The sequence below is a fragment of the Marmota flaviventris genome, chromosome 10, assembly GCF_047511675.1.
Source record: "Marmota flaviventris isolate mMarFla1 chromosome 10, mMarFla1.hap1, whole genome shotgun sequence".
Lineage (NCBI taxonomy): Eukaryota > Metazoa > Chordata > Mammalia > Rodentia > Sciuridae > Marmota > Marmota flaviventris.
Window position 1 is genome coordinate 1,487,052 of NC_092507.1, and position 6,099 is coordinate 1,493,150.

The window sequence follows — 6,099 nt, forward strand, 5'->3', positions numbered from 1 at the left end:
TCTAACACCCAGGCTGAGGGGCCAAGAGGGCTCCTGATCCCGAGTCCTGGTGTCACCAGGGTCAGCCGCCTGTGTCTTAGGGACACTCTGGAGGTGCACAGAGTGCAGTGTGGCCTGAAGAAGGCACACATCACCAGGCCCTGAGGACTGGGGCCTCCTGCACAAGCCCTGGGCAGGATGGGGCCCCCTGGGGCCGGGAGGAGGGAGGCTCCTGGGGTGAGGGTGCCTGGTGGCAGCCCTGCTCCTCCCCACTGCACCTGGCACAGCTGCATGCGCCCTCCCCCCTCTGGGTCCCACGCCCAGGGAGGAGCCTGTCCTTGCTCCCCACGTGCCCAGAGTGTCCCATAGGAGACTGACAGGAAGCAGCACTTGGGCCTCCTTCCCCACCCAAACCGCCCAGGTGTGGAGATGCTAGGAGGGCAGGTACGGGGCGGGAGCTGGGGGCGGCCACGCCTGTGCTTCAGCTGGGGACAGGGAGCTGCTCTGGGGAAGAGGAGCCCAGACCACCTCCCACAGCCGTGGACACCAGGAGCCCCTGCTCTGGCAGGGGCCAGCTCTGAGGGTGCAGGTGAGTGGGGCCATTCCCAGCCAGGTCCCTGGGCTCCTGGCAGGAAGCGGCTTCCCGTGGCGTGGCCAGGTGGGAACGTGGCAGCAAAGACAAGCACGGCATTTGCTATGTATCCTCTGACCCAAATGACGGGAGGTGCCTGGAGCAAGGCGTGTGTTCTTGTGACGGGTGCCGAGAATGCGGAGCTGGGCTGGACGCTGCTCCTGACCCAGCCAGCCTGGGCCCCGGGGCAGCTCCCTTCAAAGGTCTGAAGAGGAGTGTCCCTAGCCCCTCCCCTCTTGCAAAGAGGGTCTCCTCCTCTGGCAGGGCCTGCGTGCAGACGTCAGCCTGGTTGGCAGTGTCCAGAGGGCCACCTCCCTGCTGACCCTGACTTGGGCCAGAGCCATGCATGTGCCAGGAGTGGCTTCTCTGCACATTCTTGCTGTTCCTGAGAGGCCAAGGGACGCACGTCCAGGAGCCACCTACGTCATGGGAAAGGAAGACGCAGCCCTGCTCCATGAGACCCTTGGCCACTTGGTTCCTCTGCAGTGTCCTTGGACTTCTGCTCCCTCCTGTTCCCCACGTGCCCAGAGTGTCCCCCAGCCTAGCAGGGCCAGAGTCTGAAATGGCCACAGCACTTCTGCTGGGGCTCACCAAACCCAAGCCACCCTTTCCACAGGAGCTCAGAACCAGACGACGACAGGGGCCCTTTCTCAGGATGAAGCCACGGGACAGATGAAGACTGCCCTGTCCCGTGGTCTCCAGATGGGGCCCTGCTGGGCCCGGAAAGGGGGACGGTCTGCCCTCTGGTGAGCTGCAGAGCTGGACGGAGTCTGCCCCTCTGTAAGGAGGCTGAGCTCTCAAGACCACCACGTGCTTTGTGGACACTTCAGGAATGTCCAGGAGGCAGGAGCACAGAATGGCACGGAGAGCATGTCCAGGCCATCAGCAGCCCAGGATGGAGCCTGCAGCCCAGCGGGGTTGGCTAGTCAGCTCGTCCACGCAGCACGCTGGGCTCCCGGTGGCTCTCACTCCGGGCAGTCTGAGTGGGCACGTGGGGTGGGTGGGGCAAAGTGAGGTTCAGGCTCTCTGGAGGAACACGAAACGCACCTGTCACTGTGGGACTTGATGACCGGGCTGCAGCCACCGAGGAGAGGCGAGGGGACTACTGAAGGCTGACAGGAGAAAGGTGACTCTGAAACAGCGGAGAACGTCTGGACATGTTTTCTGTGGCTGCCGCTGGCCGGCCCTTCCTGGCTTATCTGAACGGTGGGTCCGTGCCTTTCCTTGTCGTGAGCTGTTTTTTAACCTGTCGTCTGTAGGAAATGGACAGCGATGCCCAAGAGTCTTGCCCTGGAGGGGCAGGGGTCACTGTCCAGAGGCTGTGGTCGGCTGTCGCGGTGGGAACCCAGCAAATCCCCCGAGAGCTCACGGCGGCCTGTAAAACGTGCCCTGACTGATTCTCCTCTGAGTTAGTTTCTCACACCCCACTGGCCCACATAAATTGGCGCATTAAGTAAGATTGTTGCCTTCATTTAAAAAAAATATGTGTCTCAGAATCTTGATTTTACCTCTTTAAAAGATTTCACTCTAACTTCCCCAGAGAGAGCCGTCAGAGGTGGGTTCCCTCAGGCAGGGAGAACTAAGCCGAGGGCTGAGGGACAAGGAGGAGGCCTCTAGGTGACAAGCAGAGCCAGTGTGCACACCAGGCCCAGGAGCCTGAGCCCAGGACAGGGAGAGCTCTGGGGACAGTCTGGTGCCCACCAAGCCAGAAGCCCGGCCAGGTTCCTGCTCAGCTCCTCAGTGACCTGGTCTGCACCTCGGTGACCTGCCCCCATGTCCTCCTCAGAGCCCGCCTCCTCCCTGTCCCCTGCTCCAGCAGCCAAAAGGGTCCAGCCGCCATGTGCAGAGGCAGCCGGCCAGCCTCGGTTCAGAGTCAGCTCCCAACTGTGGTCTGCGCACAGCGATGCTGTCCATCGGGGAGATGAGCTGAGACCCTGCCGTGGTCAGGCAGTGGAGGTGAGAGAGGGGCCTTCTGCGGATGCAGGTGAGGCGCAGCTGCCCCACCTGGGCTTTTCCACAGCCCTGCTCCTCCCTGTTACCCGTCTGAGCTGCCCACAGCACATCTGAGCTTGTCCACCACTTGGCAGGGGCTAGGGCTGCCGTAGATGAGAGTCGGCCAGTCAGAGCGGGAGGGGGGCTCGGAGCAGAGAGAAGGCCCCTTCCCCTGGCTCTGTCCTGAGCTGTCCTGTGAGATGCAGCTGGACCAGCTGCTCCTCTGGCACCCACCTGCCTGCACGCTGCTGGCCTGGAGGGGGCACCCTGCTGTGGTGCCCGCTCGCCCTCCTGCTGCCTGGGAATGGCCCTGCTTGGAGGCTCTGTCCGCAGGGACTGGCTCACTTGGCTGGCTGCTGTCTGTCCAGGTGGACCCCACTGGACAGCCACATTGGGTGGAGCATATCAAGTTGCTCAGGAGGAGCTTGCAACCATCCACAGGAAAGCCAAGTGCACTGGCCAAGTCTATCCTGTGACCACCACCCAGGTCATCCCTGGCAGAGGGGCCCTGGAAAGTGAGTCCACCCCTCCCGGGGCCTCTGTGGCCAGCAGCTCTCTCACCCTTCTTGCCCCAAGCTGCTTTATGTGGCGGGAGCAGTGCTGAGACAGGCGCCTCTGCTGCTGCCGCGGGGAGGGAGGCAGTTCAGGAGTAAATCCCACTGCGTTCACCTGGTACCCTGGGAGCACTTCCCGACTGCAGGGCAAAGGTTATTTGTCCCTGGATCCCATGAGTACTGGAAGGACAGGGGTGATTGCTGTTGGCAGCAGGTGCTGGTGCATGTGCACACTGTATGCAAGTGTCAGCATATGTGTGTGTGCACTGTGTGTATGTGCATATGTGTGTATGCACTGTGTGTGTGTGCGTATGTGTGTGCACTGTGTGTATGTGCATATGTGTGTGCACTGTGTGTGTGCACTGTGTGTGTATGTGCACATGTGTGTGTGCACTGTGTGTGTATGCATATGTGTTGTGTGCACTGTGTGTATGCATATGTGTGTGCACTGTGTGTATGTGCATATGTGTGTGTGTACTGTGTGTGTATCTGCATATGTATGTGTGTGCTGTGTGTGTGCATATGTGTGTGTGGCCAAGTCTATCCTGTGACCACCACCCAGGTCATCCCTGGCAGAGGGGCCCTGGAAAGTGAGTCCACCCCTCCCGGGGCCTCTGTGGCCAGCAGCTCTCTCACCCCTTCTTGCCCCAAGCTGCTTTATTTGGCGGGAGCAGTGCTGAGACAGGCGCCTCTGCTGCTGCCACGGGGAGGGAGGCAGTTCAGGAGTAAATCCCACTGCGTGTGCACCGTGTGTGTATGTGCATATGTGTGTGTGCACTGTGTGTGTGTGCATACGTGTTCTCTGTGTGCCATGTGTCTGCATGTGCTTCCTGCGTGTGTTCGGGCACACAAGCTGTTCCGTGTGAGCGTGTTCTGTGTTGCGTGTCTGTGTTGTGTGTCTGGCTTGCTCCTGTGCTGCAGCTTCACACCATCATGTGTGCCTTGCGCTGGGCTGAGTGTCCTTCAGATCTGCCCACCGGGCGGTGCTGGCCCTGGGTCTTGCTTCTCACTTCTGCATGGGGCCCTGGGGCTGGGCCAGGCCTCCAGCCTGTCTGCATGGCCTGGGGGGAGGGCGGTGACAGTAGGCTGGGTGAGTGCCACCAAGCTCTGCAAGGTCCTCTCCACTGCCTGTAGGAGGAGGGACCCCTCCCCAGCTCACCAACGCTTGGTATTATTTGACTTTCAAGTTTTTGTGAACTGGGTGGGTGTGAGGTGAAAATCATCTCTTAGGTGTGCATGCGTCTGGTTGCTGCCGAGGTTGGCAGTCTCATGGGAGTGTTGGCCCCTGGGTGACCCCTGCTCTGGGCGATAGGGATGTCTGTCTTCTGAGTTAGTCACAGCCCCTCTAACTCTGCAGAGTCCTGGTGAGTGGACGTCTGCACTCTGACCTCCAACACGGGGGACATGGTCAGGTCCCATTCAGGGAGCTCTTCCCTGCCTCAGGTTGCAAGGATGTCTCCCCACCCTTTCTCTCCTTAGAGAACCTCACGGTCTGTCATTTACACCCAGGACTTCAGCATCCAAGTTCCCTGGTGGAACTAGGAGCAAGTCTGTCTTCCAAACAGACACTGAACAATCTCAAGCTCTCCTTTTTCCAGAGGCAAAGCCTCCACCTCTTTCTGAACTCTGTTCTCTGCTCGGCAGCTTCAAAGGGGTCAAGTGCCTAGTCTGAGCCTCTGTCTTGCTCCTCTCTTCAAAAAGCCTTATTTATCTGGTGGTCAGCTTTGTCAGCCATGCAAATGCAAAAATAAGCTAATTACGCCTCTAAAGTGCTAATGAGATTGTGATTGGAGTTGAGTTGACTGTTAAATGCAGAACTGCGCTGTTTAAAATGTTACCTTACAGTGTCTTTCCTCTCTTTCCTGGATGCATCCTGTTCTGGGTTCTCTAACAGAGATAAGCGTGCTCTCCCAAAGCCTCAGGAGTCCTCCCATGGATGGATGGATGGATGAATTCCTACAAACACGAACACCTCCATATTCTCACTGCTCTTTCTAGCACTATTGCCAAGGTAGAGGGACACTCGTGTTTTGGAAGTTGACCTTTTCTCTAGAATCACACTGAACCTTCCCAGTATTATCAAGTTGTTGCTGTTGGTCTTGTGTCCACTTGTGATGTCTGTAAAGGTGACCACACTTCCTCCCACAATTCCTCCTTTCCCTCTCGGCAGGCAGTGTTGGCTGGGTGCAGCACCATCCCCTCTCTGCTGGACACCTGCAGAGTCCAATGGCCCTACAACTGATCTCCATGAGAATGCTTCCAAGTGAGTGACAAGCTTGTCTTAGGTTTGTTGAAGATCATGCTTCTCAGGATAAGTAAGTTTCTTATTTTAGTTTTTTTAGAACTTCTAGAAAAACAGTAAGCGCTAAGCCTTTTCAAATTCTTTTTCTGTGCCAATTATTTTTTCCTTAGTCTACTAGTGTGGGTTCATCAATTTTCTGAATTTGAAATGTCTTTGCATTCCTGGGATCAGCCACTTTTGGTCATGATGCATCTTTCCCTAACCCTTTCTTACAAAAAAAATTTCAAATATAAAAAAAAAGCTTGATGAATTTTACAGTGAACACCAGCACATAATCCCACTGTCTAGATGAGTTGATTGTTAATAAAACTGACGAGTATTTCTCTCATTTACATTAATATTTTATTAACCATGCCATATTGCATATGCATATCCATCCATCCGGCCATCACCTCCGTCCCTCCATCCATCACCTCCGTCCCTCCATCCATCACCTCCATCCCTCTGTCCATCACCTCCGTCCATCACCTCCATCCCTCTGTCCATCACCTCCATCCCTCCATCCCTCCGTCCATCACCTCCATCACCTCCATCCCTCTGTCCATCACCTCCATCCCTCCATCCCTCCATCCCTCTGTCCATCACCTCCATCCCTCCATCCCTCCCTCCATCACCTCCATCCATCCACTCATTCTTTTTTT